Source organism: Pinus tabuliformis, chromosome J (genome assembly GCF_031772625.1).
Source record: "Pinus tabuliformis cultivar Carrire ecotype Pingquan chromosome J, CPIR1, whole genome shotgun sequence".
Lineage (NCBI taxonomy): Eukaryota > Viridiplantae > Streptophyta > Pinopsida > Pinales > Pinaceae > Pinus > Pinus tabuliformis.
In genome coordinates, this window is record NC_142295.1 from 207277358 (window position 1) to 207290293 (window position 12936).

Genomic DNA, 12936 nt, shown 5'->3' on the forward strand with positions numbered 1-12936 from the left:
TAGATTTATTGCTAAGATAGTTGAGCGAGTTTGAGGAGTTCTTGTTAAGACTGCAGGCAGCAACCTGAGAAGCAACGCTATTTTGCTGAGTTGAGCTAATAGAAAGGGCGCTGGAATTATTACAGGCAGCTACATTTGTAGCTGTCCCAAGAGACTCCTTTAATTCTTTGATAAGCACTTGTTCAGGCTTTCGCTGCGCGGAAAGCATCTGTCAACAAAATAATTCACATGATATCATATGTGAAAAACACCATAGCCATCTCATCAAGATTTGCATGATCCAAGTATCATCACTTTGGGAACATCTGCATCAATCAACATGTGTAAGTATCAACCTATCATCATATAGGTAAGAACTCATCATCATTAGGTCTCAAACAATGCAACTTTGAGTAATCATTCATGTATCCAGCACTATGTATCTTGATCTCAAGATCATTTGTCAAGACTTCTTGATATCATCAATAGCAACAATCCTCATCCACATGAGCGCGAAGAACTATAGGAATCATGCATCATAACTGTATTATATGATCTTTATGCATATGACGACAACAACATAATAGTGACTTGACATCAAGTAATGAAGATGTGTCTTCAAGCTTTGTACTTCTCCTTATCCTTATGAAGATCACCATATAAGCACCATATATGCATCATCAGAGAATCAACCACAAGTCTGATCTGAACACCAACTATGTAACCCCAAAGAATCATATGAGTTTTTTTCATGGATAACTCGTAATCATATCATAGCAAGATATATCATTTAGCCATATAAGCATCATTACCAAGGACTACTAGCCATAATGCCAACAATGCATTATTAAAAGCATATGCTCCCCCTGAACCTGTGCCATCTGTTCACTGTCAGATCTGATCATGCATATATCAGCAAGAAGTATCAAGGCATCATCATCATTAATTTAGGATCAAAACACTTTAAAACATCTTACAAGTGTCAAGACATTTCCACACATCATTAGCATATTGTAACCATTATCAAACAGAGCAAATAATGGACTGAATCATATCAGACCCTTTTTCTGAGCCTGTCCCTACTGCTTTTCCTCAAACTAACATATACGCGACTATGTAGTAACTAAATCGCGTATATACGCGACTTCCCTTTATGAAACTTGCGTATGAGATTTAGGACACTGAAGTTTTACACTTTTAGCTCCCTCTGAGTCTGTTATGTCTATATATTGTGATGTGCCACATCTTTCTGTCTGTACTTCCTTCTTCTTCCATATCTTCAAGTGTGATGATGTTTTCTCCTTTTGGTATGATGCCCGTACTTTGTTCCTGCAATCCTTAGCTATATGTCCAAGCTTGTTACATGCGTAACATCTCACATGTTTCATATTCCTTCTGTAGCAATCAACATCTCTGTGACAAAACATATTGCAAGAAAAACAATATCCCTTAAAGTACCTGGAACGTGATGGTCTTTCTGTGTGATGGTCTTGAACCATTCTTCTTCTGCATCTGGCTGCAACATGTCCAAGATTATGACATACATAACATTCAACATTATTCATCGGAGGAGTAAAAGATTTTCTTTGAAGAATTTCTTTCCTTGGCTGTTGATGGGGTAGTCCTCTCATCTCCTTGTTGATTATTTTAGATTTCTCATTAGAATTCCTTGCCTCTCTTTGTGAGCTAGATTCATCTTCAACAGATTCATAAAAACCAAGGCCAGTTTTGATAGCAGGAGACCTTTTACTACTAATAATATCATCCAAGATCTTAGTACTATCTTGAAATCGTAAGAGCTTATCCTTTTCTTCTAAGTTATCTTTTAGAATATTTACCTCAATCTGATGTTGCTCCTCCTTTTCATGATACTGCTTCTTCATTTTTTCTTCAGCTTTTCTTCCTTCTTCCAACTGATGTCTTAGTTCAAGAACTTCGTTTTCTTGTTTTTCAAGAGCTTGGAGTAGTTCTTTATTCTGCTTATTTGATTCTTCAAGATCTTCTTTTAGCGAGAGAATCGTAGCTTCAAGACTTTCATAGTAACTGGATCTTTCTCTGAGTTTCTTGATTGTTGTGCTCCTTTCATTTACTTCATTTCTTAATGATGTCACTTCATCCTGCAACTTTTGACATTGATCTTCCTTTTCCTTGAATAGCTTCCTTACCTTGTTTCCTTCCTCTAGTTGAGATTTTAGTTTGGTAACTTCTTCTTTGGAGATACATTCCCTTTTGTGCAATAGATCTTGTTGATCTCTAATTTTTTCTGTAAGCCTTTTAAATTCTGCCTCTATTTGATATCTTTCTTTCTCACCCATAAGAGAAAATTCAGTTGTTTCACTATCACTTTCATCATCTTCAAATGGATAGATAAGTGTATCACCAGAGGATAACAAATTCATACCTGATAGTTCATCTTCATTATGAAGTGATTCTGAATCTGAAGTGCTTCTCCCACATATTCCCCAATCGATTCTCCCACTGTCATAGTTCTTCTGAGATGTATTCTTCTTCTTAGACCCTTTCTTCTTAAGCTTCTTTCCCATTGTTTTAAGGATCTCCTTCAAGCGATCAAGCTTCTACCAAAGGACCTGCTTTGATACCAATTGTTGGAAATAATACTGGGGGGGGGGGGGGGTGAATTAGTATTATTAAATCAATATAACTTTTTCATTTCGATATTAAGATTCATATACGCTACTTTAGTTAAGGAAAACCACGTGTATACACAACTGTGTGTAGTGCAACAAGCGTATATCCAGTAAACTTATGATTTAGTTAGTTGATCCTTAATGAGTGCATCAGAACATTATTAGCCATATGAACAATAAACAGGAGCACTAAAACAGAACAGATCATCACACACAAGAAGCACACATGAGCACCATGATATAAGGTGGAAAACCAATGTTGGTGAAAACCACCTGCTGCAAGTCGTCTCTATCTTCTTTTAATAAGAAACTTCTTTTTACAATATTTCTGTACTGGTGCAGTCTTATACCAGTACACAGGCTTCTACCTGTAGAAGGCTACAACCTTCTCTAATTCTCCAACTTCTCCTGGAAGGGAGCTGCAACCCCCTTAGCTCTTTTACTAGCCAATCCTTTTACTAGTACGTAGGTGCCGGCCTACTGAATGCTCCAAGCTTCACTCATTTTCCAGCTTCTATTGGAAGGGAGCTACCACCCCCTTAGCTTTTGTACTAGCTGATGCACTAGTACGTAGGTGCCGACCTATAGAAGGCTACAACCTTCTCTTTCTTCCTCCAGGTACCATGTTTCATAAATTCCCAGATTGGATACTCATGGAACACATCATCATAATCTGAAGGCCACGTTTCATCCAAGTTTCATACTGGACCCATCAACAACATTGAAGCACAAAATTAATCATCACAGCAATACACCCATCAACTACACCTGCATCATCAATCTCTAAATCACCCAATACTGAAACACTGAAACCCTGTCAACAACATAGTCACCAGAACACAGAACAGACAACAGAACTTTGCAACAATAACCAGATCCAACTGGAACTTCAATTATCATATCTCATAATGTATACGCTACTATGAAGAACCAAACCCGTGTACATACGCGCTTTCACCAAAGCCAACCCGCATACAGATCTGCAAATATTTACTCATAACTTTGTGGCTATTTCAGACATCAGTCATACCCAGATAATAACATTCATACAATAAAACATGCGTCAATAATTTAGATCTAGTCTATCCATAATCAAACCATATGATGATAAACATTCCAAGCCTTACGATCTCGATCCATCCTTAGATCTTGTTCTCCATCAACCGTTGAGATTCCTCCTTAGCTTAGATCAAGACATGCACCATGAACCCATAACCTGCATATTGGATCTCATACTACATTAGATATTCAAGACTTTCTCCATGCCTTTGCTTAATGATCTTCTTCTCCTTTTATAATCTTAGGCCTTACTCAATACCATGGTCCAAAACCATTAAGAACCAATACTAGGGACCCAATACTTGGGTTCAACACTTCGGACGCAATACCAAGGACCAAAACCATAGGTCTAAATACCACGGACCCAAAAATAATCTTTCCCACATGTACACACTCTTCCTTGAATGAAAGTGCGTGCATACGCATATGCGACTTTTGATTAGTAATCCCGCGTGTATACGTGCCTTTGTATCTAGTGAACCTGTGTGTATAACCTGCCTATATACCCTACTTGGTATATAGTGAACTTGTGTATATATGCAACTTGGTACATAGTGAACCTGCGTATAACCTGCATATGTACGTGACTTGGTATATAGTGAACCTGCGTATATACTCTTCTTTCTTCATTCTTTGTAGTCTGATCATAAATTATTTGCTACTGACCTCCTGCACTATGATCTGTCATCTGTATGAGTTGCCATCAAGGACAACACTTGTATCATAATGCCAACAATCTCCCCCTTTGGACTTGATGGCAAAGATAACTTGCCATGCTAAGAACTGTTAACTTAATGAGTTGTCATTGTACATTACATCTGAGCTGATTCCTTTGAGCTGCCCTGCATCCCATGTGTTCTGTCACATCTGATCTCTCTTCTGTAGATTCATCTAGTTATGTATAAGTGAGATGTTTTGCTACAAGTGGGTTGCCATCAAGTACAACACATGCATCATAATGCCAACGATCTTCCCCTTTGGACTTGATGGAAACAACCATAGCAAGTCACTCTCCCCCTTTGACATCAAGGGCAAAGGGCGAACCAAGATATTATCTTCCTTGATATACATTCCACTGTCCATACTCCCCCCGAGTACCTGCTGATTGAGCTCCCCCTTTGTATATGCCAAGATGTACCAATCTGTCCATGCTCCCTCTAAGTACATGCTGAAATCTCTGCTCTGCTGAAGAGTGTTGTTCATGCTCCCCCTAACTGTAAGCAAGGTCTGCAAAAATATGTTCTACAAGAAGAACATGACTCTATCATAAATGACCTTCCTATCACCAAAGGCTGAAACATACATCCATCTCCCAACCAAGTGGGGATATACCAATATTGACTCATCCACCCACCCAAGTGGGGATACCAATTGTTTATACATGACTGAAATATTACATCATCTTTCCCATGCACAGTGGGGTATGAATTACATCATATGACCAAAAGGGATTCATCAAATGACGACAATAGATAGAGACAAACTATTACATCATGAGTCTTGATATGACCTTTACATGACATTTATAACAGAGACCAAACATCTAAATAAGACCATGTATGATTTGCTCCATAAGCATCTGTCAACAAAATCATTCACATTATATCATATGTGAAAAACACCATAGCCGTCTCATCAAGATTTGCATGATCCAAGTATCATCACTTTGGGAACATCTGCATCAATCAACACGTGTAAGTATCAACCTATCATCATATAGGTAAGAACTCATCATCATCATGTCTCCAACAATGTAACTTTGAGTAATCATTCATGTATCCAGCACTATGTATCTTGATCTCAAGATCATTTGTCAAGAATTCTTGATATCATCAACGGCAACAATCCTCATCCACATGAGCGCCAAGAACTATAGGAATCTTTCATCATAACTGTATTATATGATCTTTATGCATATGATGACAGCAGCATATGAGTGACTCGACATCAAGTAATGAAGATGTGTCTTCAAGCTTTGCACTTCTCCTTATCCTTATGAAGATCACCATATAAGCACCATATATGCATCATCAGAGAATCAACCACAAATATGATCTGAACACCAACTATGTAACCCCAAAGAATCATATGAGATTTTGTCATGGATAAATCATAATCATATCATAGCAAGATATATCATTTAGCCATATAAGCATCATTACCAAGGACTACTAGCCATAATGCCAACAATGCATTATTAAAAGCATATGCTCTCCCTGAATCTGTGCCATCTGTTCACTGTTAGATCTGATCATGCATATTTGAAGAAGAAGTATCAAGGCATCATCATCATTAATTTAGGATCAAAACACTTTAAAACATCTTAAAAGTGTCAAGACATTTCCACACATCATTAGCATATTGTAACCATTATCAAACAGAGCAAATAATGGACTGAATCATATCAGACCCTTTTTCTGAGCCTGTCCCTACTGCTTTTCCTCAAACTAACATATATGCGACTATGCAGTAACTAGCTCGCGTATATACGCGACTTCCCTTTATGAAACTTGCATATGAGATTTAGGACACTGAAGTTTTACACTTTCAGCTCCCTCTGAGTCTATTATGTCTATATATTGTGCTGTGCCACATCTTTCTGTCTATACTTCCTTCTTCTTCCATATCTTCAAGTGTGATGATGTTTTCTCCTTTTGGTATGGTGCCGTACTTTGTTCCTGCAATCCTTAGCTATATGTCCAAGCTTGTTACATTCATAACATCTCACATGTTTCATATTCCTTATGTAGCAATCAACAACTCTGTGACCAAACATATTGCAAGCAAAGCAATATCCCTTAAAGTACCTGGAACATGATGGTCTTTCTGTGTGATGGTCTTGAACCATTCTTCTTCTGCATTTGGCTGTAACATGTCAAAGATTATGACATACATAACATTCAACATTATTCATCGGAGGAGTAAAATATTTTCTTTGAAGAATTTCTTTCCTTGGCTATTGATGGGGTAGTCCTCTCATCTCCTTGTTGATTATTTTAGATTTCTCATTAGAATTCCTTGCCTCTCCTTGTGAGCTAGATGCATCTTCAACAGATTCATAAAAACCAAGGCCAGTTTTGATAGCAGGAGACCTTTTACTACTAAGAATATCATCCAAGATCTTAGTACTATCTTGAAATCATAAGAGCTTATCCTTTTATTCTAAGTTATCTTTTAGAATATTTACCTCAATCTGATGTTGCTCCTCCTTTTCATGATACTGCTTCTTCATTTTTTCTTCAGCTTTTCTTCCTTCTTCCAACTGATGTCTTAGTTCAAGAACTTCATTTTCTTGTTTGTCAAGAGCTTGGAGTAGTTCTTTATTCTGCTTATTTGATTCTTCAAGATCTTCTTTAGCGAGAGAATCGTAGCTTCAAGAATTTCATAGTAACTGGATCTTTCTCTAAGTTTCTTGATTGTTGTGCTCCTTTCATTTACTTCATTTCTTAATGATGTCACTTCATCTTGCAACTTTTGACATTGATCTTCCTTTTCCTTGAATAGCTTCCTTACCTTGTTTCCTTCCTCTAGTTGAGCTTTTAGTTTGGTAACTTCTTCTTTGGAGATACATTCCCTTTTGTGCAATAGATCTTGTTGATCTCTAATTTTGTCTATAAGCCTTTTAAATTCTACCTCTATTTGATATCTTTCTTTCTCACCCATAAGAGCAAATTCAGTTGTTTCACTATCACTTTCATCATCTTCAAATGGATAGATAAGTGTATCACCAGAGGATAACAAATTCATACCTGATAGTTCATCTTCATTTTGAAGTGATTCTGAATCTGAAGTGCTTCTCCCACATATTCCCCAATCGATTCTCCCACTGTCATAGTTATTTTGAGATGTCTTCTTCTTCTTAGATGCTTTCTTCTTAAGCTTCTTTCCCATTATTCTAAGGATCTCCTTCAAGCGATCAAGCTTCTACCAAAGGACCTACTCTGATACCAATTGTTAGAAATAATACTGAGAGGGGGGGGGGGGGGGGGTGAATCAGTATTATTAAATCAATATAACTTTTTCATTTCCATATTAAGATTCATATACGCTACTTCAGTTAAGGCAAACCGCGTGTATACGCAACTGTGTGTAGTGCAACAAGCGTATATCCAGTAAACTTATGATTCAGTTAGTTGATCCTTAATGAGTGCATCAGAACATTATTAGCCATATGAACAGTAAACAGGAGCAGTAAAACAGAACAGATCATCACACACAAGAAGCACACATGAACACCATGATATAAGGTGGAAACCCAATGTGGGTGAAAACCACCTGCTGCAAGTCATCTCTATCTTATTTTAATAAGAAACTTCTTTTTACAATATTTCTGTACTGGTGCAGTCTTATACCAGTACACAGGCTTCTACCTGTAGAAGGCTACAACCTTCTCTCATTCTCAAGCTTCTCCTAGAAGGGAGCTGCAACCCCCTTAGCTCTTGTTCTAGCCGATCCTTTTACTAGTACGTAGGTGCCGGCCTACTGAATGCTCCAACCTTCACTCGTTTTCCAGCTGCTATTGGAAGGGAGATACCACCCCCTTAGTTTTTGTACTAGCTGATGCACTAGTACGTAGGTGCCGACTTACAGAAGGCTACAACCTTCTCTTTCTTCCTCCAGGTACCACATTTCATAAATTTTCAGACTTGATACTCATGGAACACATCATCATAATATGAAGGCCACGTTTTATCCAATTTTCATACTGGACCCATCAACAACATTGAAGCACAAAATTAATCATCACAGCAATACACCCATCAACTACACCTGCATCATCAATCTATGAATCACCTAATACTGAAACACTGAAACCCTGTCAACAACACAGTCACCAGAACACAGAACAGACAACAGAACTTTGCAACAATAACCAGATCCAACTGCAACTTCAATGATCATATTTCATAATGTATACGCTACTATGAAGAACCAAACCCGTGTACATACGCACTTTCATCAAAGCCAACCCGCGTACAGATCTGCAAATATTTACTCATAACTTTGCGGTTGTTTCAGACATCAGTCATACCCAGATCATAACATTCATACAATAAAACATGCGTCAATAATTTAGATCTAGTCTATCCATAATCAAACCATATAATGATAAACATTCCAAGCCTTAAGATCTCAATCCATCCTTAGATCTTGTTCTCCATCAACCGTTGAGATTCCTCCTTAGCTTAGATCAAGCCATGCATCATGAACCCATAACCTGCATACTGGATCTCATACTTCATCAGATATTCAAGACTTTCTCCATGCCTTTGCTTAATGATCTTCTTCTCCTTTTATAGTCTTAGGCCTTACTCAATACCATGGTCCAAAACCATTGAGAAACAATACTAGGGACCGAATACCTGGGTTCAACACTTCAGACGCAATACCAAGGATCAAAACCATAGGTCTAAATACCACAGACCCAAAAACAAGCTTTCCCACATGTATGCACTTTTCCATGCATGAAAGTGCATGCATACGCATACGCGACTTTTGATCAACAATCCCGTGTGTATACGTGCCTTTGTATATAGTGAACCTGCATGTATACCCTACTTGGTATATAGCAAACCTGTGTATATACGCGACTTGGTACGTAGTGAACCTACGTATAACCTGCATATGTACGCGACTTGGTATATAGTTAACCTGCATATATACTCTTCTTTCTTCATTCTTTGTAGTCTGATCATCAATTCTTTGCTACTGACCTGCTGCACTATGATCTGTCATCTGTGTGAGTTGCCATCAAGGACAACACTTGTATCATAATGCCAACACAAGAAACATATTTTTTATGGTTACCTAAATTATTGGTAATGATATTTTAACAAAATAGAAACTGTTACATTATTTAAAAGAAACAGTTATGGAAAAACAATTACCCATCTACCTTGTAGGGAGAATTAGATGGGGAAAAAGAGAATCCAGGAGAGTATCCTAGAGCTGGGTGAAACAAACTAGTGGGAGAATTCTCAGGAACAGTCAGAAGAAGTACAGGACTTGAGGCCGGACAGGAGTCCAGCAACCCAAGGTACTTGACTGTAGCTGGAAAGATTAACTGTGAACCAACAAAAGTGCTCGGGGGAGAGTCTGGACGTCATTGCCAGACTCGTGGCTGGGAGGAGAGACTTTCTAGAAATATTGGGAAATTGTAGGTTGAACAGATAAGTATTATAGGCAGTTTCTTCCTAGATTAATACTAGACTGTGAAGATTAAACTTAATGACAGAGTAAAATTTGTTATTCCTGAACTGACATTAGAATAATTTCTTAAATAGCAAACTATATTTAGAAGATCAATATCTTGAAAAATGCATGATTACAGGAAATAGAAGTACTTTTTCTCATATATAAAATTTTAGACAGTTTATGCTAGTAACTGTGGAATTACCAAATAACATAGCAAAGATGGAAGAAAGTGCTCATTCAATCATTATGATTCATTGTTCCTAAATATCAAGGGTGAACTATTAGGATACAGAAGTAAGACAAGCGAAATGCACTTTTATTAGAGAATCTGTAGAATAACCTGTGCACCCCTTACAAACTTTGGTAAGAATGTAAAGACAGTATTCATGTATTATTTTGATGTAGGTTTAGGATACCATAACTCAAACTACAACAACCATGAAAACATAGCAGAGCGATTGTTCAAAATAGTATAATTATCTCAAACTAATTCCTGATCAGATTCTTTCAGAAATTGTCAATAAAAAACAACGAATGCTTGCATAAATAAAAGAAGGGCATTCTCAGCCCAGAATGCAACCAAAAAGCAAAAGAAGATAATTTCATTGCCTTCCCAAAAATACATAACAGGCAGAATAAGTTAAGTAGGTTCTAATACAATAAGTTAAACATTCAGTGCTCAGTATTGGTCGACATGAATCGGTTCACCTAAGAGGACCGCATAACAAATTTATGACTTTTCTATAGGAAGAGAAACCCATAAAACCTTCATCAACTTCAGAATGAGAGTTTTCCCAAAAACTACAAAAATTCCTTACACAATATTCCATCAAACATCTACGCTTAACTAATTATTTACAAATTCAAAACAGAGCAATAAACTCGAGTTGTTTTGTCAGCTAAAAGCTCGATAAGAGACTTAGTCTCTGTTCACGACCATATGAGTAGTGTTTCTCATAACTTAATTCATGCCCAGAAGTAAAGAGTCCAACCTAGAAGAGTCAATAGCATCGCCGTAAGCGCTTAAGCTCTTGAGGGTAGTGGCCATTATCAAACAAATAACCGAAAAGCATTGTGTATATACCTGACATGAAAATCCGAGACATTAAGTCAGTAAACCTCTATGAGAATATTGTAAAGCCATAGAACAAAAACCAAGTGGGGAGCTCTTACCTGAGAGTGGAAGGTTTCCATGTGGGGTAGCCCTCCTATTTGCCATCCATTGAACAACCATAAGGGAAATGTAAAATTAGTAAACCTTAAAACGAGGAATAAAACTCTTCAAGCTATGAAACAGAAAATGCATAGAACCTCACCTTCCGCAACTAAATCTTGGAACCGGTTATCTCCTGCAGCGTTTGAGGTTCCATGAGTCATCCATGTGTAGCAAAGGCAAAGCGTTAAACACTGTGCCAGACTGAAACCCAGTTCTATAGCATTCTTATGGTGCAGGTCAACAAAACGACAGAACACCAACCCAGTGGGATTACCTAACTCTGTAGTAACTGATGCCATTGCCATCACAACCCTCAGAAGATACAGAGGACGGAATGAAACCCTCAGCAGTGCAAACCCTCGCGGAGCAGCAAGAATGCCAAGAGAAGTAGTAACAATGAACCACACAGATGCCGAGCGCGAAGAGTTAGTTAGGGAATGAAACCCTAAGTCTCCTCTGCTGTCGGATCGCGAGAACCAAATCAACGGGTGTAATACCAAACAGATGGCTCGAGCAACCTGAACCAGCTGGCCAGTGCGTATAGTCTCCTGCCACAGCTCTCTGCCACGTGTCTCCGAGTACAAGAGACAACAAATCAAAATCTGGGCAAGGATGGAGGGATCACCTCGCGTATCATGTGCATTAAAAACCAATCTATACACCCTCGTTGTAATCTGTGTAAATTATTTCACCATTATAAACCTCCGGGATTGTCAAGTCTACAGAATTAATAATAAATACAATCAATAACTCCGTATTGTATAATAAGTCCATAACCAAAGTCCGAGATAAGCATAATTACAACATAATTATTTTATTTATTTATCATATATAACTAGAGTTTAGTTGTTACAATTTATTTATCTTTCAAATATAACAACATATTTATTAACCTTTTAAAAACAAACTTATAAAAACTAAAGTTAAAAATGACTTTTTATATAAGAAAATATTATATAATTTATCATCGTAAAGTATTTATTTATATTTCAAATATAACAACTTTTATAACCAGGAAATATTTATTAATTTTTTAAAACAAACTTATCAAAAGTTTTTAATAAAATTTTAACTTTTTAATAAAGTAAAATTATTAATTTTTTAAAACAAAGTTATCAAATTTTTTTAATAAAATTTTAACTTTTTAATAAACTAAAATTTATTAATATTTATTAACTTTTTAAAACAAACTTATATTTTTTTAATAAAATTTTAATTTTTTAATAAAGTAAAATTTATTAATAGGTAATTATTTTTTAAAGAGAAATTTATTAATAGATAATTAATTTTTAAAGACATATTTTTATAAACCGAATTATATATATATATATATATATATATATATATATATATATATTTTGTTTTTACTTTATTTATATATTATTTATTTTTTTAATAATAATTTGTATTATTTTTTTTTTTAATAAAGTAAAATTTATTAATATTTATTAACTTTTTAAAACAAATTTATATATATTTTTAATAAAATTTTAACTTTTAAATGAAGTAAAATTTATTAATAGGTAATTATTTTTTAAAGAGAAATTTATTAATAGATAATTAATTTTTAAAGACCTATTTTTATAAAGCAGATTTTATTTATATATTTATATATTTTTAATTTATTTATATATTATTTATTTTTTTAATAATAATTTGTATGGTTATAAATAATTTTAATTTATTTATATATTATTTATTTTTTTAATAATAAGTTGTATGGTTATAAATAATTGATTAGTTTAGTTTTGTGTATTTATTTATTGTGTGAGAGGAGTTCTCTATCCTAGTATGTAAGAGATATTGATTCTTTTATCTGGTAAATATTTTGGATGGATT